The sequence below is a fragment of the Struthio camelus genome, chromosome 21, assembly GCF_040807025.1.
Source record: "Struthio camelus isolate bStrCam1 chromosome 21, bStrCam1.hap1, whole genome shotgun sequence".
Taxonomy (NCBI): Eukaryota; Metazoa; Chordata; class Aves; order Struthioniformes; family Struthionidae; genus Struthio; species Struthio camelus.
In genome coordinates, this window is record NC_090962.1 from 5,554,164 (window position 1) to 5,575,515 (window position 21,352).

The 21,352-nt window shown below is 49.9% G+C and overlaps 1 protein-coding gene across 2 annotated transcripts in view; it reads left to right on the plus strand.

The window, feature by feature from the left end:
• Positions 1-1,551: 1,551 nt before the first annotated feature.
• The window catches only part of SLC25A33 (solute carrier family 25 member 33), a 62,468-nt gene continuing 42,667 nt past the window's right edge, over positions 1,552-21,352 (plus strand). The window contains exons 1-2 of one of the 2 annotated variants that reach the window (XM_068915802.1): positions 1,552-1,696; positions 20,516-20,605. The gene's annotated coding sequence lies outside the window, so the exon portion shown is untranslated. Of the gene's footprint in view, positions 1,697-20,196; positions 20,330-20,515; positions 20,606-21,352 lie in introns of those variants that run through there. The other variant, XM_068915801.1, reaches the window with a different exon arrangement.

Sequence of the window (21,352 nt, forward strand, 5' to 3'; positions counted from 1 at the left end):
CTGGGCCTGGCATCGGGGGACAAGCTGCACCGGGCTGTGCTGACGCAGTGCCGCAGCATCGGCCTCCCCTGGTCTCCCGTGACCTGGCAGCTCTCTCCTGGAAACCCTGCCCTCACGGCCGTACAAGGAGAGGGACACCTTCGGGGCAAGGCCCGGTGGAGGGGACGGCCGCCCCGGCAGCACCGTGCCTTCCCGCAGCCACTTTCCCCCGGGCTGCGAGGAGTGAGCTGCGCGCCTGTGCCACGGCACGGCCCCCCCTGCTGTCCCCACAGCGGGCTGCCTCTCAGCCACCTGCCCCACAGTGCCTGCCCCACAGCACTGCCCCCCCTGCTGTCCCCACAGCGACCTGCCCCACAGTGACCCGCCTCTCAGTGACCTGCCCCACAGCGCCTGCTCGCCCTGCTTCCCCACAGCGACCTGCCTCTCAACAACCTGCCCCACAGCGAGCTGCCTCTAAGTCACCTGCCTCTCAGCCACCTGCCCCACAGCACCTGCCCCACAGCACTGCCCCCCCTGCTGTCCCCACAGCGGGCTGCCCCTCAGTGACCCGCCCCACAGCGCCTGCCCCCACTGCTTTCTCCACAGCAACCTGCCCCACAGCGACCTGCCTCACAGCGACCTGCCTCTCAGTGACCTGCCCCACAGCGACCTGCTCCTCAGCGACCTGCCTCTCAGTGACCTGCCCCACAGTGACCTGCTCCTCAGCAACCTGCTCCTCAGCGACCTGCCTCTCAGTGACCTGCCCCACAGCGACCTGCCCCACAGCGACCTGCCTCTCAGTGACCTGCCCCACAGCGACCTGCTCCTCAGCGACCTGCCCCACAGCGACCTGCCTCTCAGTGACCCGCCCCACAGCACCTGCCCCCACTGCTTTCTCCACAGCAACCTGCCCCACAGCGACCTGCCCCACAGCGACCTGCCCCACAGCGACCTGCCTCTCAGTGACCTGCCTCTCAGCAACCTGCCCCACAGCACTGCCCCCCCTGCTGTCCCCACAGCGGGCTGCCCCTCAGTGACCCGCCCCACAGCGCCTGCCCCCACTGCTTTCTCCACAGCAACCTGCCCCACAGCAACCTGCCTCACAGCGACCTGCCTCACAGCGCCTGCCCCACAGCGACCTGCCTCTCAGTGACCTGCCCCACAGCGACCTGCCCCACAGCGACCTACCTCTCAGCGACCTGCCTCACAGCGCCTGCCCCACAGCGACCTGCCCCACAGCGACCTGCCTCTCAGCGACCTGCCCCACAGCGACCTGCCCCACAGCGCCCTGCCTCACAGCGCCCTGCCCCACAGCGACCTGCCCCACAGTGACCTGCCCCACAGCGACCTGCCTCTCAGTGACCTGCCCCACAGCGACCTGCCTCACAGCGACCTGCCTCTCAGCGACCTGCCTCACAGCGACCTGCCTCACAGCGACCTGCCCCACAGCAACCTGCCTCTCAGCGACCTGCCTCACAGCGACCTGCCCCACAGCGACCTGCTCCTCAGCGACCTGCCCCACAGCGCCTGCCTCACAGCGACCTGCCTCACAGCGACCTGCCCCACAGCGCCCTGCCCCACAGCGACCTGCTCCTCAGCGACCTGCCCCACAGCGACCTGCCCCACAGCGCTTTCCCGCCCCGCGGCCCCCCAGCCCCAGCTGCCCGACCACGCGCGGGCGGCCGGATCCGGAGGCGGATTGGGACGGTGGCAGCAGGTAGGAAGAGCCCCCCGGTGCCGGGGGGGGCGGGGAGGGGGCGGATTTGTTCCGAAAGGGGGCTCCCGGCCCCCCGGGGGGCACCCCACACCATGGCCCCCACTGCCCTCCTCCGCAACCGACGGCAGCCCGAGCCGGTGATCGGGCCGCTCCTCCTCGGCGGGGGGCAAAAACGACGCCGCAGAGGGCCGGAGCCGTCCGCTGGTGCCGGGCACCACGGGGCGGACGGACGGGCGGACGGGCGGGCGGACGGGCGGACGGGGTACACCCGTCCCTGGGCGCCCGCGGAAGGAGGTGGCTGTGGCCTCCGAACCTTCGGAGGAGCCCAGAGCTGCCAGCGGAGCTTCTGCATGGAAACTCGCCTGGGAAGAGGCCCGGAAGGCAGTTTCCAAATTGTATGGTAACTGAAATCACAAAAAAAGGGGGCAAAGAAGGGAAAGGGGTTATTCTCTCTCTTTTGTATTTTTTTTTTTAACTTTATTTTTTGCAAGACTCAGTTTGGTTCTAATTAGGTGATGCAAATTCTTCAGATGAACTCTGGGTCTGAGGGGGATATAGGGTTTTACAGAGCCCGGCGTGAGGTTGTGTGTTTTGTACCTTGTCTCCTAGCAGCAAAAACCACATGGATGTGAGAGGTTGTTTTATGATCCGCCAGGGCTGTTGTTGGACAGGCTACAGCCAGCAGTTATTCCAACCACGCTGGATTGCTTCTCCCTCCCTCTCTCTTTCTCTCCCACTCTCTTTCTCCTCATCCTTTTTTTTTTTTTTTTTCCTTTTTTTTTTTTTTTTTTTTGCCACCGGGCAAATGTGAGAGAGGATGGACGCTTTCGTCCTCCTTCTGCCAGAACTCCCTCAACGGACTTGGCGTCAGTCTACTTCTCATCTCCCTCGCAAACTCTTTTCCCTTGCTGGCGAGGACTTCACCAGGCATTTCTAAAGAGGCAGCGAACTATGTTGGTTACTCTTTCGTTTGCTCATCTCTTTAGTGTTTCCAAAAAAAAAAAAAAAATCACAAAACTTCGCGCTCATGCTGTGCAGCAACTTCCGTAAGAGGATTTCTAAGCAGCTTGGCAAACATTAATGAGTTCAGCCTCACAATGCCCCTGTGTAGGAGGCAAAGGCTGTCATCTCCATTTCACAGCTGGGGAAACTGAGGCATGGAGACGCTAAAAGGTCTGCCTGGGCACACGCGGTGCCTCGGCTCCGCCCTGACCTGGGTTTACTCCCGGCCTGGTGCTTTTAACGTGCTCAGATTCGTTCCGTTCCTGTCGCCCTGCCCTCTGTTTTCGTTCCTGTCGCCCTGCCCTCCATTTTACACTCTGACTGCAATCCTTCCTGTCGCTCAGTCTGGTGACTTTGCAAGTCGTGATTGTAGAAACAACGTCCTCCCATCCCCTCTGTGCTACCCCACTCCCCGACCTGTTCTTTGAACTCCAAGGCTGTTTCTTTTTGGTGGAAAGAAGTTTGTAATTGTCACCTCCAGAGAGAGAGAGAGACAAGCTAAAATCTGCGTCAGACCATCACGAGAGCCCTCCCTCTGTTAGAATCATGTTTCACATCGCTCTCCCTACATTGCCTTTTCTCTCTTACTTTGTGCATGTTGGACCTGTGCAGCAGAACTAAATCATGACAGTTGATCTTGCATTTAGCCTCAGGACTGGTAGAGCCGTTCAGTGTTAAGGACAGTTCTGAATTGTTCCCCCTGACTGTAGAAATATCACCTGCTCAATCTTTTCAGATTTTTTCAGCTCACCTGAAATTCAATCCAAAGACTAATGACAGAATTGTGAGCTTTTTCCATGAGCTTCAGAGGTCTTTAGGTCATAATCCAAACCACATACTGAAAGATTTGAGAGACGTGTGAGAAGAAGCTTCCTTGCCATTCCTCTGAATTCACAGGGCTTCACAACACAGATAATTCACAGCTTCTGCACTGTTCTGCAAGACAGAGGAGGAAAAATCCCAGCAGAGGAAAAGCCATTGCAATGCCACTTCCTCTCCGTGCAACGGTTTCAGACTGTTTTATCAGCTGCCACCCACAGTCCTGTGCAAGACTGAAATCATAAGTCATGGCAAAAGGGAGCAGAAACCCTAAGGCAAGGACCAGGAAATAAAGTCATGATTAAAGATGAGAGGCAGAGATATGGCACTTGCTCCAGACAGTTAGAGATGCAGATGCAGAACCCAAGTCATGGCTATGAATGAAGAACTGATAGCATCAGATACGAAAAGCAGGTGTCCCTCAAAAGACCGTGTGTGACCCGGAAGTGTAGTGATGAATTGTGTTGGCTGCAGAGAGGGCCATTTTCATAGCTTTCACCACTTTATTTCTTTTATCCCTGATTCAGGCTCTTTGACTGTATCTGCCCAGACAACTATTGGCCCACTGCAAATGAGTCTAACAGAGAGCAAGGTTCCAACAGAGGTTCCTAAGTCATTAAGTTCCTGCAAGGTTTCATGGAAATGGGCACCTGGTCAAGGACAGAGATCTTCTTTGTGATAGTCTCTCTTGGAAAAGGCTACCTTGTGAGTTCAGTTCTCATCAGTACATCTCACCTCAGTACAGATATGCCTACCTGTAAAGTTGGATCTTTCACTCCTGGTCTCTGTAAATACGAGGAATTTTTTATTGCTTATTTTGGATAGAGGATAGATTTGGCTTTTAGGCCTATTCATAGAGCTCAGTTGGCTATTAGGTCTCTTGGGTCCCTACCCTCTGTCAAATGCACAACCAGGAGTGTAACATGCTTCTGACTTGATTTCCAAAGCTATTGAGTGCATTACCTCCCATCAAGCTACAGGAACTTACGGCTGCTTGGCATCACTCAAGTCCAAGCTAGGCATGCCTGTTTCTAATCTTTTGCACATCCTAAAATCTCTTGCACGTAATAAGGGATAGAAAAAAGAATTACCAGCTCTATTTTACAGCTCAGGAAACTGAGAGACAAAAAGTCCCAACGTGAGCCAGGGATAAACTGGAAAACAATCCTAAAGAAATCTGACTCCCTTTCTTCCTTGTGGCACGCCTGTGTCACAAGCCAACATCAGTAAAGAAGCAGAACAGTGGAAAGGTGGTAGGTGCTCTGTCACAAGTCTGAAAGCAGGCGGTCTGTAACCCTTCAGTTGATGGGAAGTAAGAGAGTAAACCAGGAGAAGGACCACAGTGTGCTTGTTGTCTTCCTGATAGTACTTCCCTAAACATCTGTTACAGACCACTGTCAAAGAAAGATAATTGCTAGAAAAATATAGGACTGACTCAGTGTGGCATTCTTTATGTCTTTATGAATCCTGGAGCAGGAAGAGAACACAAATCAGCTTCTCTCCTTCCTGCCCTTCAGAAGGGGAAACTCTGCATTGTCCCTGCCTAGCTGTAAGTGGAAACACACTGCTCATGGAAAGAAAGTCTGTTCTGGGATGAAACCATCTGGCTCAGCTCAGCCTAATCCAGCCCAGGCTAGGATTTGCACAAGTTTTTATCAGAATCCTCTGAGTGCTTGTTTCTGTTCTGCCAAGGCTAGCACCAAGCTTTTATTCATAGTGGGGTTACTATTCACAATATGCACATCCAAGCAGGGGAAAGGAGCATTTATTTGAGTGACTGAGGTGATGGCTGATTGTAATGCCAGCTATGCCCCTACATCAGTAATCTCAAGGCCAAGCTACAAAATATAAATCCTTCTTTACACATAAATAGATGTGGTCCAGAGATGCCCTGTATCAGTCCTGAATACAAAGTTTTCCCAGATATGAAGGTGAGGAGACCTGTCTGTAGCCTGAGCTTTTGCCTCAGCTCCTTAGATGGTTTTGGACAAGTAAAAACATTTTAATCAGTGCATATCCTGAATGTGAAGGTTTTCAACTCTACCCCAAGCTGATTACTGTATAGCAGTAACAAGCGATAATGCTTGTACCCTGGATTTGCATTCAGGGATTCTTTGGCTCCTGGATTAATAACTCTTTGCTTGCTCGTGGCATGGAATGTGGCCTTGATTTGCTTGCCCTTCCAGAGGAAAGGTCTAATATGAGATTTTTTTCCCTGCACAGCCAGTTTGCTAGGTGGGAAACAAGTCAGCTCACAAGTCACTCAGCCAGAGCGGGAAATTTGCAGAAGACACGGACCCCAAAGAAGTTGCCTGCTTTGCTTGTGACCTTGAGCAGTTCTCCAACAGCATTTTCCTTTGCTCCAGTCCTTTCACATCGTCACCTTGCTGAACCACGTTCTCCGTACTCACAGCACAGCTTTCAGGCCCAGAGGTCTAGTCCATCTCATTCATTTGGAGGAGGAGAGGTGATATGCGCTTGCTCCCTTCCTATTGCCCCACACTTTCTCCATGTCATAGAGTTCCCACAAGATATAAAGCGCCCCAGCAGGTTTGACCAACCCCATGTTACAAGTGGGTTTACACTGGAAGCAATATTACCCATGGGTGATAACTTTTTTTTTTTTTTAAAGAGAGTTTCCCAGTAGCCTAGCTCTGCTTATAAGAAAGAAAGGGCAATCAGTGTTCCCAAAATCATGTTGGTGGGTACATGATTCAAGATGAGGACTATGACCCAAGGGACTGTTGAGGGAGATGCTGAATGCAATTCTGCTCTCATTCACACTGGTATAAAGCTGCTGGCCCCTTCCTAGTGATTGCATAAGTACAACTGGCTCTTTTGGATATGAATACATCACCAGGGAAATTAGCTGAGTGATGGGGAGAATCAACAGAGTTCAAACCCCTACATCTGCTCCTTGCTGTCTGCCAGGGAAAGACCACTGGACATATATAGGATACCTGTACATAGCTGGGGGCCAAATGCCACCCAAATAAAACATCAGAGGCAGGAAAATTAGCTTTGCTTAAAGAGAGAGGGACAGGCATGGAAAATGCCTCTAGTTACTGCAAACTGCAGCCAAAACCACTTGAAAGTAGAATAGTTCATACTGGTTAAGCAGACTTCATAGGTTGAAAATGTCATGTTTAATTAGCAAATCATTTCCTTAGAGTCACAGAGACAGATGGGGGTAAGATATCACATATGGCCACAGCAAGAGGTATGTGTCAAGGTTGCCGGAAGCAAGCTGAATGTGTGGGAACCTCAGTGGCAATATGTTGTCTTGGGAGCCCTGTAACGGATGGTTTCAAGATTCATGCAGAAGAAACCCTTGCAAGAGCAGAGGTGACAGTGGAAATGTCAGGAGAGCACAACTGGTATGTCTGTAGGAAGTCCTCTAGCTCTGGGCCCTTGCTTGTAGAAGCCCAGCTGGCTAAGTTCACAGTGAGCAAACATCCACCACGCTTTTCTTTCCTCCTCCCCCCTGGGGACAGTGTGCCACTGGAGATAAGCTAGGATTTGTACTAGAAGTTGTTCTAGGAACTATGAACTTGTTCTTCTGGGCCAGCTTTTCTAAGGTTTTCTGGGACTGGGCGAGTAGAAGCTGGGTAGCCAGGATCCCTTGCTCTTTTAGGTGAGGTTCAGTCTTCGCCGTTAGATGGATGTGTTGCTATGGAGCAGAACATGATACTAGAGGGACGGCAGCCATGGTTCAGCCTGGTTGGCTTCCCCTTTGGTTAAGTGCCACAAGTACTGTGTGTAACTGCAACTAGTGACAAACACCCTTGCACTTCTTTATTTATCTGGGGGAAAAGCACTTTTTTCATGAGTCAGGCTCTCTGTTACCATTCCCTGTGCACGGCTACTGACCCTCAGGACAAAGAGAGAGCAGAAGAGGCCACTTATTACAGCTACTTATTTCTTATCCGTTGGTCCCCTGTAAAGCACTGATGGAAATGAGTGTAATGGATGCCACTGACTTCAGTAACATCTTGTGCTCATCTGTCCCCGGGTGTAAGAGAGAGGCGTGAGGTGCAATGCAAGAACAAATCAAATTTAGTGGGGCCTGGACGGGGACGTAAGCAATGAGCTCAGCCACGCACTCTAGCCAGAATGACACGCAAGTGTCCAAGCCCCCTGGCCCAAGTCAATGGTCTGCAGGAAGCCTATGCTGTTCCAGACAGAGGCGTTTCTCAGAGGGGAACAGAGTTTGCCCCCCCCAGGCAGAGCTGATCCCGTCCCTCAGGCTGGTTCGTTTCAGCATTTCTGAAGTGATTTCTACTGACGGCTGGATTCACTTTTCTTCCTGCCCTGCCCCCTCGGTTTTGTTCTTCCTTGCCTCTCTTTCCTGCTTCACGCTCTTCCTCCCCGTGCAGGTCCCCCGCACTGCAATCCTCCTCTACCCCCCCCTCCTTTTCCCACCCACATGTGAAGAGGATGACATCCTCCTCCAGCCACCTCGAAGGCCTCCCCGTCTGTGCTGCGAGCAGGGCGGCTTCCTGTCAAGAGAGGGGCCAGACGGTTCGGCGGTTCGCTCGTCCTGCCCTGGCTCTGCTTCAGAGAGCTGAGGCAGACAGCGTTGCGCGAGTCGTGCTGCCCACATGGCTCGTGGAGAAGCAAGAAATGGGCTGTAACTAATCATGGCTATACCGCAATTAAATAAAGGACAGCGAGACAGTGCCCTGTGTAAGGAAGGGTAAGAATGGCCATGAGGTCCCTGAGGCCCTGAGAAAATACTGCTTTAATACTCTAGAGTGCCTTTTACTCCCAGGCATTGTACAAACTTTCACTAAGACCTTTATTGCTGCCCTCTGTATATAGCAAACAGGAAAAAAAAAAAAAAAGGAAGCAGCAATTTTCTGCATACTGGACCAGAACTGACATGGCTTATCAGGGCCATGCCAGTACTTCAGGGGACTTGCTAGTGTCCTTCTCTAGTTCCCCTTCACTGCAGACTTGCCTGGCCTCCCCAGGCTGCTCTGGATCGCTCGCTGCGCTCTGATCTCAGAGAAACTGTGAGCAGCGGTCGGCGCTGGCTGTAGACGCCGGCCCGTCTTCCACTCTCTACCTATTCTGCAGTGGCCAGAACATCCCATGCAGCTGGTCTGCGCTTTGCCTGCTTACAATTTCCTTTCCGTAACACAGGCAATTGTGTTTATTTTGTGTGTTCATAGGCAGCCAGTTACAGAAAAGCAGCGTGAAGAAACCTGACTCCATATTATGGTGTTTGCTAAACATACGCTAACATGTTACGCCTGGCTCCGTACCTCCTCCTAGTTTCTGAAGTACTCCCTGGCACTGGACGTAGCACCGGTATAAAGTTTCCCAACTGTTTAAACAGATACTTCCTCCTCCGTGTATGCTATAACAAAGCATACGCACTTGTATTTTCTTTCCCTGAAACATCGTTCCTTCTTTCACCTCAATCCCAAAAGGGAGTGGGACCTTCTGTGCGTACTACAACAAGACAGAACAGATAGATAGCGCTGGGGAGGGAGCGGGGAGTGATTTCAATCGCTCTCCTGCCAGGAATATTTCATTTCGGAGGGAGCAGGCGTGTCACTTCTGCATGAAATCCGTTGGCCACCCACAAAGGCAGAGGCACCTTTCTTTCTGTTACATAATGTACTTACATCCACCCCGTTCCTCAGCGTAAAGAGCCAAAGGGAGCAACGTGAGGCTCGCTATTACCATCTCCTGCGCTACTATTCCCTAGCAAACAGTGCAGGGCCGGCCAGGTGGTAGAGCTGCCAAACACATTATAGCCGCAGCTATTACGCAGTGTTGGCATCCACAACGGATACGAATAGGGCTGGTGTCCATTCCTGGCACTTCCTGGCCTGCGTGGGAGAGTTTTCCGTAACTTGCTGTCAGGGAAAAATGTGCTTGTTAATTGCCACAAACGCAGTTAGAGACCCGCGCTGCCTTCTTCTGATTTCATGGCACCCTACAAGTCTGGCACATAAATCTTCTCTGTGCTCTGTATGAACTAGGGAGGGAGCGCTCGGAGCAGAAGAGCGGCCCTCTGGACTGGTAGGCTTTGATTTTACCCCCTCCCACGGGACCCGGACAGGTTCCTGAAGCCCAGCGAGCCTCTGTGTAACCATTTTAAAAGTCCTGTAATCAGTGTTCACTGTCTGCTTGCCAGGGAGAGATGTTTCCTCATGATCCCACTAGACATATCGTTGCCTGGCATAGGCTCATCATTTGCCACCGTCCAAACTGGACTTAACTTTCTAAACTGTACAGCAAGAATGAAAGGGTTGTGCAGGTCTTTCTACTTAAAGCCTCTTTGTTGGCCTTGCTTAGCCCATGCTTCCTTAGCAGGATTAGGAAGAGCGGTAAATGGTGCTTAACAAGTGGAATTTTTCTCCTGCTCGCCTTGTTCCATCGCCTCTACTTGCTGGAAACAGACAGGATTTAATTCTTCTCCCTGCTGTCCTTAAATAGCAGCTTTTAAACGACTCCATCCAAGAGAGAGTTTCCAGTCCAAACTCCCATTGATGTCAAGGAAGAGTTCTACCTTAGTCAAGAAATATCAGGCCCGAATCAGTATTGAGAAAGTGGAAAGGAATGATAGCAAAAATACTTGATATTCCTCTTCGAGACTGACTGCTAACTTAGGAGCTGCAATTTCACAAGCAGAAAATGGCTGACTGAATTAACTGGAACTATAGCAGACATTTCTCTCAGCATTTTCCTACAGGAAGTGGATGATTTTGATTACAGGGGCAACCTTTGCTCTTGCACGAAGTTTAGAATGACACCCTCACAGTCCATTACAAAGCTGCTCTGGTTTCATACCTGCAAGAGAGTTTATATCCCATCTTGCTTGTTTTCAGTGATATCCGCACGTGCCCTCTTGTCCCCCACTCTTGCAGAAAGCTCCCATGCTGGCACAGCTCACGGCCCCGCATATACAGAATGAGTTGCAGCGTCACAGCCTCAGATTTGATACAGCAACTGCTTTACTTTCTTCATGCAGAAAGGTAGAAGTTGCTTTCCTCTATATTTCAATTAAAACAAGTCCAAAGAAGAGCTTATTTTGTATAATGCTTAGGTATCGCTTTTGAGGGGGGAGGGTTGTGCATTTTCATAGAGCAATTCTGGCATCAAAACAGGGTGGCCTGTCTTGTAGGGCTTTATTAATATAGTGTCTGTTCCTACAGTTGACAGTAGGCTATTCAGTGTAGCCCTGACAATAATTCACACTTGGTTTGTGCTGCCCCCTCCTACACAATCACAGCGGCGGTGTGGAGCCAAGCATCTCCCGCAGGGGCTGATCTTCAGCAGGAGGAGCTCACCCACTGATGCTGTGCCAGCCAGGAATCCCACCAGTAGTTTCAGCAAAACTATCAGCACCAAGTGGCTTTAATATCCACAGAAGATCCAAATGCCTCCTGGCTCACAGAAAGAGAAATGAGGGACAGCACTTAAGGACACAAAGGAAGCAGACTGATGAGGGAGATGTTTTTCTACCTGTACAGGTCCAAGAATGGACCAGGTGACACCTTTCCCGAAGTTAGCATCCTCAAAAACCTGAGCTGAGCAGGAGCAAAACTTCCCATTTTGAGGTAGGCCCTGGGTTTGGCCAGGCTATCAGCTGTCAGGTGTTGCTGCAGATGATCAGCCGCAGAGCTGGGGGAGTTTCCAGTAAACAGTTTCAGTCTCTCACATATGAGCTCTAGACAGACTAACCACAACCACAGGCTATGGCAACTGTGGCATTAGCGGACAGGACGCAAGGAGCTTCTGGCCTTTGACTTCCTTTAAAGTGATTTGAGTTTAGTTTGTTTTCTTTTTTCCTCTGTCTCTTGGCTTTCGTTGCTGTTCAGTAGGACAGGGAGACAGACAGGATTTGAAACCACGCACGCCAAGGTGCCAGAGGAGACAGACGCTCGGGTCAGCCCAACCGCTGCTCTGCCTCCTTGAAACCACCACTGAGGAAGGGGGCAGCTGACTCATGACATGACCTTGTTGGGACCATCTTTCCACAGCCCATCTCCTTCCCCCCAGCTGATGGAGTTAGTTTCTGTGCAGTTTCCATTTCCCTCTGCTCCCTAAACCAAACACACCCTCACTGACACAGTAACAGCTCCCGTTCAGTTCACAAGATGCTTCTCGGGCAATTAGGAGTTTGCCCAGGCAGGATGTCACCCAGCCAAATGAGTGTCTTTGTTGGGTGATTTTTTTTTTTTTTTTTTGCTTCCTGGCTGGTGGAGTTGTGGTTTGTTTACTTATTTGTATATATTTTTGCCTTTTATTCTAAGGAGAAGTGTTTGAAGTACAGGACCTTTTAGAAAGAACAAAGTCGAGTAAACACATTAGGAACAGAGATCACACTGAAGCTGACTTAGGCTGGCCCGCTAGCAGCAATATTTAACACTCACTTTGCAGTGTTCAGGAATAGATGGACCCCCAAGGGTGTCAGGATCATTGCCTATTCAGAAGTGGGGAAACTGAGGCACGGGCCAATGAATTGCCTCATTGAAAGGCAGTCAAAAGGCCAGTGTAGAGTTAGGAATAGAGCCACCGTCTCTGCATTCCAGCCCAGAGCTCTCTTCACAGGGACACAGTGCTTCTGGGTTTGGGTGTTGCCTCGTTTTTATACCCTGTCTGCACAGGAAGCAGTTTACTCAAGACGTGAATAAACGTGAAAAGTGCTCAGAGTTTGATTTTTCTGTTTTCTTTTTAAAAAACAGTCTCCCAAAATAAACGTTCCCCCGAGTCAGCTTAAGTTCTGGTAGGAAGAGTTTCCACAGAGAAAAGACCTTTCCCATTAGAAGTGTACCAATGGGTGAGTCAAAATTTAAAAAAATAGCCTCATGGTCATATAATTTGCTATATTAGGAACTCTTATAATCTTCTACTTAGTAACTTCTGGGAATAGTTAGTACAGATACTTCAGGGGAAAAAGAACCCTGTCCTGCCTTTCACCTGCCCCTGGGTCTCCGTAAAGTACAATTGTGTAACGCTAATTTCTCTGTAATCTCAGCTATGTCCTTGGGAGCAGCACTGTTACCCTTCCAGCTTTCTCTCTGTTACCTAAAAATGGCCTTATCTCATCTTTGGCTTTCCACCTGAGGTTCTCATAGGCTGTGGCAAAGGGGCTACTTGACACACATGCAATATTGCCCTTTACTCAATGGAGACTCACTAATATCTCTGGTATGTCTCTTCGTCAGACTTGGGGAGTTTGTCCAGAGCAGCTCAGTGTTTTGCCTTTCCGTCGCTTGTTCATTTCTCTCTACTGTATCTCACTGGTCTGACCTGACTGTAGCTTCTGACCGTGGTGCTCTTATTAACCTACTGATCATCACAAGGGCAGCAAGCTGTAACATGCCTGTTTTAAGCCAGAATATACTTTCCCACCCACTGTGGAAGGACAGGAGAGGGTCCTGAGGAGAGGTGTCACCACAGTGAGTGTCTGTGCCTCTCCCTCCCCTCCAAGCTGGAGAAAAGAAAAGGAATGGGAAATGGAGAGGAAAAGAACTTGGAGAGAGAGGTGTTAACACCCGGTGGTGCAGACACCTCTAGGAAGGGAGGAGAGACTGAGACAGACCACGGGTAGGAAACGCAGTTTCCTGATGGAAGAACTTTGGCTGACACAGTTGCAGTGAGTAACGCACAGACTTAGTGACCCCAGTCTGATAACTATTTATAACTCTCGGCAGCAATTCCCTTATCACAAGGCCATGGTCAGTGTCTGCACACCAAGCAGAGGGAGAAACCAAGTCAGAGGTGGTGGTTTTGCAACAGGAATAAGTGAATTGCCAAAAACTCAGCTTTCCTCTCCCCTGTGTGTAAGGCCATGGTCCAGCAGAATACACATGTTCAGAATCAGAGAGAAGACCCCTGTGCTTCCCACTTACTGCGCAGATCGAAGGAATTAAATATAAGCTGTCATGGCTCTTTACCAAAGGATAGAGGTCCATGACACCACCCCTTTTGGGAGGTGCCCCCTAAATTAGGCCAGGAGCAGAGCATGAGGGGAAAAGGTAGCCAGCAAATATCTCACTGGGGTATTTCTGTTCTGTTGTGTGTCATGACCATATGTGGGGTGCAGTTCCCAAGAGCTGGCGAAATAGATAGATTGCCCATAGTGTAGAAAGATATCCAGGCTTTACAGTCGTGTTTACCATTTACTTATCTGTGGCATCAGGTAACCTTTAGCACTGAAAATGTGAAACGTGTCTATCGCTGGTGTAAAATTCCCAGAAAAATTTTAGGAGACAAAATGTGGTTGTATAAAGTAGGAATGCTCCTGTCTTCCTTGTGTGCATATACGAATTTCTCAGGAATCCTTAACAATAGAAAGTCTGTTGGACCTCCTTCATTTGGATGGTTTCCTTCCTTCCCAATCCTAAGAATTCCCTAGCAATGTTTCGTGCTGCTAAAGTTAGGCTGCATTACACGACAGTCTTGCATAGTGCAAACATGAGGTTTCCTCCTTCCGGAGCTCTGTCTTACTCCTGGGTTACTCCTCTGAGGTGCCTTGAGATCTGTGTAGATAATACAATGTCCTGGAAGCCCCTGGCTGAGAAACAAGTGGGATGGTCTTCCAGAACCTGAAAACTTCTGTGTATCTGAGTAGGAGCTGTTTTGCTGTTAACTCTTTAAACGTATACAGATCAAAACTTACTTGCATTAGTGAGGTTGTATGAAAAGGCATAGGGAAAGGTAGTGGTTACAGAGGTTTTAAGATCCAGTGGAGGTTACACTCTAGCTTCAGAGGTAGTGAGTAATAGCAATCTTCTAAGCAATTTGACGCACTAATGTTCATAATGGATCCTCTGAAAAGGACTAGCTGCTTCTCGACTAATGGAGATTTGGAGCTGTTGAGCTTTGTGTGTGTGTGATAAATGCACTGATGGTAACAGTTCATGAAGAGTCTTCCCTGACTTAGCTGTCAAGGACTGTAACGTGCAGAGGCGAAGAATCTCTTATAGCCGTGCTGTTGTCTCGAAGGCTGCGGCAGGCGTGGTGTGAGATGTGATGAGAATCACAACACTCAGTGTAGCTTTGAATTTATTACATTCTGAGTCAGGAAAGGTTTGAAGCTTGAACTGTGAATCTTCTGGCTTTTGTCACTTTTATTTCTGCACTCCACTATTAATTAAACAGGCATGTAAGAAGCTAATCTCCTTAAATTAAGTGACTGGTTAGATCGAGCGGAAAAAGCTAAGCATGTGCTCTGGTTGGTTGGTTCTGAGAAGACGCGAGGGCTCTGAGTCAGCCAAAATCCAGTTGGCAGCTTTGCAACATTGGTTGTTTCCACCCAGCAAGGAATAAATAAAGGCTGGGTTTGGTCCTTTGCTATTTACTTCATGGATGATGTGATTCTCTCAGCTCAGCTGGAGTTGTAGAGGAGGAGCTGAACTGCGCAGCACACGGGGCAGCTGCGGTGCCATCCAGGGCGGTAGCATCCCGCAGCTGCTTTAACCGTTTGTGGCTTGCTCTGGGGAGCTGCTCTGCTTGGCGGGTGTTATTCCTCCTGAATCTTCACAGGGTCCCGAATGCTCCTCTCGCTCATGGCTAAGGGTGGCTGGTGAAGCTAGGGATGGATGCACGTGCTCTTGCCTGGCTTCCAGCCCCTTTCTCTGTTGCACTGTTTGGAAAGTTGGATTGTGATTTACCAGGCTTAGTTTTGGAGAAAGAATGAAAAAGGGCTGGGGACAGGCTCCATTGTGGGGAACTGGATGGGACCACAGCAGAGGGAGAGAAGATGGGGGGAAAATCCCCTGCAATTCAAACGGGAAAGTGGAGCAGAGAGGAGGTGGAGCTGGAAAAACAAGCAGAGAGAGAATGGGAGAAATGAAGCAGTCTTGGAGAGAGAAAAATAGAGCAGCTGTCAAATGGAGAAAAAAATACAGAGAAATGTACTAGAAGGAACAGGAGAGAAAGAAGAAATCTCTGTAGCCTAAGTCAGTTGCTCCCTCCTGGCGAAGCGCGGCAGGCACAGCCAACGTGGGGCACAGAGCAGGATTCATACTAGTAAGTGCTGCTGCGCTTACTAGTTTGGGCTCCATTCCAACTCGACCAGAGCTGACAGTGATTAAGAGGTGAGGAGAAGGCAGCAGGAGCGTAAGGACAAGGAGGCAGGCTGGGATCCCCCGGTGAGGGGGTAGAAGATAGCAAGCAGTTCAGAGGCTAAAGGGAAGAAGGCAGCATCGGTGAGGCTCAGGTACCAAAGAAACTGGAAAGGAATATGAGGAGGTATTTTATCTTTGCAAAACATAGCACAGACTTCTGTTCAGATGGGAATAGCGCTTGGCCTAATCAGCAGGCTAAGGGTGGGGAACTGCAGGTTAAAACTACAGGAGGGAAATCAAAGGGAAGAACCGAGCCTAACTTTGCTAAGCCAGAATGGGTGAGAGATGGCTGCAAATCCACCAGGCTCTCGCGGCCAGGACCAGCGGAGTGCATGTGAGCCTGTTCCCTCCCAGCCCTTGGGTCTCTGCTGTTCTGGGAAGGGAAGGTGTTTTTATTATTAAGCCAAATAGCTCTGCTTGTGTGGCAAGAGAATGACTCAAAAATGCCTTGGAAGCTGCGGTGAGGGCGATGACATCACTGGACAAGTGCGTCACTACAATGATCTCAGTAGGCTCATTAAAAGATAAATCTTAATAACAAGACAGGGAATACAATGATAAGGATCTCTAGAAGCAAGGCTGGGGAAGTGGCGGGCGTTTGGGAAGGCATCAGGGAAAGCGTGAGCGGACACAACTAGGTTCTGGCTGTGATGCTCTCCAGCAAGCCTGGGCCACCTCTTCTGGCTTTCTTAAGGCAGACGGGGCCTGTCACCTGAGGTGAGGGATGGGTGCCAGCTGGCCTTGGTCCTGCAGGGAGGACTGCTCAAGACTCTCCCAGGTAGGGGCGGGCCATCACAGTACACCCTGAAAGGACTTAATACAGCCCAGAGGGAGCTGCTTGTGTCACTGATTGTCCTGGACGGGGATGAGGGAAACCTAAGCACAGCTGCAGAGACAGCTGAATGGAGACTACACAGGTCACCACAGAGCTCTGGGAAATCTAGCTGACCTTGGCATGGAGGTCTTGCTGCAGCTGCTAGGACTGTCCCCAGCCATCCCCCAGACAAAGGGGCTGGGTGCTTCTGTCAGTCCTATCATCTTTAAAGCATTGAAGCCAGTTGCTGGCTGCTGCTAAGGGAGTGGGAAGGAGCAGCGGGGAGAAATCTCCTCGGTCCTCACAGTTTCAGGTTTTGATTGGTGCCTGATCTGCTCACCAGGAAGGAGCGTTGGGGACTGGGAGCAGCAAACACAAGCCATGGCCTTTGCGTACGCTGGCTTCCCTGGCTTGTCCTGGGTGCCTGTCGTTTCTCCTTCTCATTCCCACATGCTAATGCTTAGGTTCCCCAGGTCTCTTAGTGCTGCACCGGAAAGGGCTGTGCAGGAGGGAGCCAGACATTAGTGATTTAGTGCACTCCCTCCAGCTCCCTGCTCAGAAATAAAGGAGACCTACCGAGTGCGAAACAAGGCCCAGATGGATCAGATGTGCTGCAGCTGGCTGCACAGGGCAGCCTCTCCCCTGTGGGGGAACACTGATATTGTACCATAACTGCACATCAAACCGTGAACCTTCATTTTGCCCATTCCTGCTCTAAACAATTGTTGCTGCTAGATCATTAGCCGTCATCTCCACTGGATCCCTTCAGTCAGTTCAGCTTCTTCTGTCCCCCTTTCTGTCCTGCTGGCACACGAGTGCTCCATATCTTCAGGTGGCTGCATTGCTCCCGCAGAGGGGCCAGCAGGCAGGTGCAGATTCAGTAGGAGCACTTCTGGATTTCAGCCAGCTTCACCTGCAAAGCTCTCCTTACCTGCTCCGAATGCTCAGGGATAAACGGGACATTGCTGCTCTTCCTCCGAAGAGCCTCCCTGCAATCACTCAGTCTCACTGCGAGTGAAGCTTGCTCCCTCAGTTAATTGCTCCTGAATTCTGCGTCACCCCAAAATCAAACTGTGCCACATATCCCGCTTTCCAGCTTATAGTAAGGTATATTTTAAGGCGTCCTTCCCACTTCGCTTACTGCTTGGGAAGGGAAGAAGTCTTTGAAGGCTGTTTCAGTGTTCAGGAGCCTCTTGGAGCCTCTCTCTTCCCCTGATTTCCTGCATTATGCCTCCCACTTTGTCCAAACCCATGGAGGCCTGAAAAGTGTCCATATAGCGGTGGCTTGCATTCATTAAAGAGCTCAGCTGTTCTCAGCTCTACCTGTTTATGAGGATACCCAGTTTGCTAGCCAGAGAGCATTCGACATGTCACACTTCGCCGGCTGCCTTTGCACTGGGCTGTTCATCTGGTTTTGATGGCAAAGTGGAAGCAACGCAGAAGCAGGTGTCCATTACTCGGGGTTTCCAGGGAAAGCTGGGGACGATGGATGCCCAAGTCATGGGGAAAGGGAAAGGCCAGAGCCAGCTGGCTGGCTGGAAAAATTGTGTAACGGACACCTGGAGACTGTTGCAGCTTTACCATCACATCCTTTATGCCACTATTCCTTAACCCTCTGCTGCCTGACTTTCGGAGTACCCTCTATCCTTGCACTGTGAGAGGAGTCAGAGCTACAGGCTGGTCCAGAGGGAAGTCACCTTGCTAGCAAGACTGCCTGCTCCCCCCAGGAGTGCAGCCTCTGTTGGTCAAGTACAACATGCACATGACTCCCCAGCCCTCCCCACCGCTGTGAGGAAGGAAAAACATGAAACAGAAAAAAAAAAAAAACCTTCCATAATTTTTCATTGGCCCTAATCCCCGTAGTCCCACGGCCTTGTGTTTCTGGGTGCCAATGAACTCCACCCTGTCGGTGAAAACTTGAATGAGGGGCAGGGGTGAGGGGTGAGATTATAACATGGAAATTTTGAGGGTGACAATTTGAAAATCAGGTATTCTGAACAAAATATCTGAGCTTTGTTTGGTCCTCTTAAAAAATAGAAGGAAAAACGTGGGCTAGCTAGTTTAGCAAACTGACATTGAGAGATCTTTCAGTGAGCAAATGTGTCTTTCTTGCTGGACTCTTTCCCCTATCTGCCCCCTCTTACCTTCTTTCTGCAGCTTGGGAAACCTGGATTCAGTCCCTTGCTCCTTCGCAAATGCTGTGTGTGACCTTAGGCAAACACCCTCGCTCCCTGTGCATGCCTGGGGACAACACACTCGCTTTCAGCCTGCTGTTTACCGTGCCTGGTGCAGGGAAAACCCCCACGTGCGCTGAGCTGAACGCAGGGCTGCTGGTGAAGTCCAGAACGAGCAGAGGATGGATAAAGCAGCAACAGCATTTTAGAGGTTGCAGAGATACAGGGACACTAGAGAGAGCAAACGAAATTCCAGAGATTTTTCACGTGCAAATGGATATTTCCTTTGAGAGTCTCTAGACTAAATAATACTCCTTGTGTCTAAATGGACAATATATCCTGCTGATCTGGCAGCATCCTCTCGGTCCAGCACAAACCGAGTAATGCCCTGCAGCTGCTTGAGAAGGACAGAAAGGGGAAGGGCAGGAAGGGGAGGGGGTACAAGAAAGGTTGGTCTCCTTCTTTATCGTTCCCCCCTCGCCCACCTCCCTCTCTCACATTTCTATCTTTTCTGTTTCGCGAAGTCTCAGCACCTTGGCTGATGTTGTGCTGGAAATCAGCAAGGCAATGGTCTGTGCTGTGCAGACAGTCGGATCAGATAAAGGCAACAGCACTTTCTGGCCTTCACTCGTATGAGTCTGTGTAAGCGTAGGTGGGCTGTAGCTTGTCTGGGGCTATCTCAGAGGTATGCAACTGCTCAAAAGTTCACAGTGCTGGAAGCTGGACACACTGAGCACAACGGGCTCATTCTCCCTTCTACCTGCTGACAGCAGTACTGTACAAACACACAGCCCGTTGCGGAGCTAGGTGACAAATATTCTCAAATATACCTCACAGCTTGGTTCACTGGCTTCATATAGATGAGGTAAAATCTGGAGCTGTGGTTGGTGTTTTAGTTTACTTACATAGGCAGTATGTCAAATGTCATGTCAAATGCCATCAAAGCTCATGAATTTATATGCCTACATCAATATTTTTAGTCTGAAATCCATAAACCCATTGACTACTACTGAGATATGTGCCTAAGTTAGCTAAGAAAAAAAGAGTTAATAGGAGGATAACATTCACTTTTTAGGGGACAGAACCTCCACTGGGAAAATTTTAGGGCGTCCGTAAATCAAAAATAGTTGAAACCACAGGTCTGCTGTATATTTATGGATGCATTCATTTTAAACATCTGCTTTATACAAAGCAAGTGAAAAAATCTTCCTTCCTCCCTCCCTCTCTCCCTGCCTCCCTTTCTTTCCTTCCTTCTTTTTCTCTTTTCCCTTCCCTTCCTTTCCTTTCTCCGGAATTTGAGCATAATCTGGGAGAACTTTCTCTGCTTGGTAGTCTGTATGTCCTATCACCAAAGATTTAACCACATGGAGATGTTCCAGCTTCACAGTCCAGCAAGCAAAAGTCTGCCCGGATTCAGTTCTGCTGTTCCAGCAGGGAACACGTTGGCCTTTGTGAGTTAGAGAGGAGCTATGTCGTATAGCAGTGAGACAGCCTATGAAGTCAACCAAGCTTTAGCATGCTACTTCCTAAGGTTATGGTCCGGTGAGTTTTCAAATGGGTCTGGCCAATGACAGCACAGAATATATTTACAGCCAGTGCCCTGCTGTGAGAGGTGATCCTCGGTTCTGTCGTTCATCAGTCATATAACAGCCCAGCAATATGCCAAGCGTGCTCTTAGCCTCCAAACAAAGCCCAGAAATGGGAAGGAGTTCATGCAGCTTCCCTTACACAGGTACAGGCAATCCAGCCTTAAGCGGTTCACTGTTCTTAGCCAAAATACAGGTTACCATTCATGTGCTGTATGGGGAAGTACATTGACTTTGCTTATGACTCTGTCTTTACTAGAAGAGGTTCCCGCTGCAGCTATATCAGCATGGCTTTAACAAGCAGCTAATGCCTATTTGTTCTTCCTTTCCAGCTCAGCCTTGCAGCACTCCCCCCTGGACCCCAGAGTCTGCCTTGCCAGCCCAAGCCCAGCCTCAGCTTGGATCTGTCCAGGCCTGTGAAGGTGAGTCTGTGATGTTTTGGGCTTCTTGCACTCAATGGTGCATTGAAGCACATCAGGAAAGGATAAGGTCAGGTATTTCCTTTGGGCTGAGTGCCCAGTAGCTTTGGAGCGGGGGAGGAAGAGAGTTTCCAAGGCCCCTTCAGAAAGCAGGGCCAGTACTCCTCTGGCATGGCAGGAGGGGAGGAACCTCTTGCCAAGCCGTCTCTGGACCCCTGATCAAACACATTGGGGCACCCCTCTTTGTTTGTGCTAATAGATGAAACTGCTCCTCACACGAACTTGGGTACCCAACGCCAAGTTTAGATACAGTCTAGACGCAGCAGTGTATTTATAACCCTGGCACATGACGTGGCAGGCAGTGGGGTATAAACAGCATTCAAACACGGTGAGACGTAAAGTTATTTATATAGTATAGCGCTCAATGTAGGGTCCCGCAGCCCCAAGGGCAGAGACCACAACTGACTGGATGGTGGAAAGAGCCACCCTCTCAGTGGGAGTGGGACCTGTGAGAACAGGACACAACAGGAGTTAAGATACCTGTCTAATCCCATACCTGAGCTCTAGCAAGACAGCACACTGACCACATCTTGCTGGTAATTTTGAACTGCAGTAGGTTTTATTTCAAGGATAAATTTGATTTGACCTGTTGCTATAAGAGGTGAAAAGAGTGAGAAGCATCTAACTGGCTCTGCTGTTGCCTGAGATTTAGGCAAATCTTCATTCAGTCACAACAGCAAAAATGTTCAT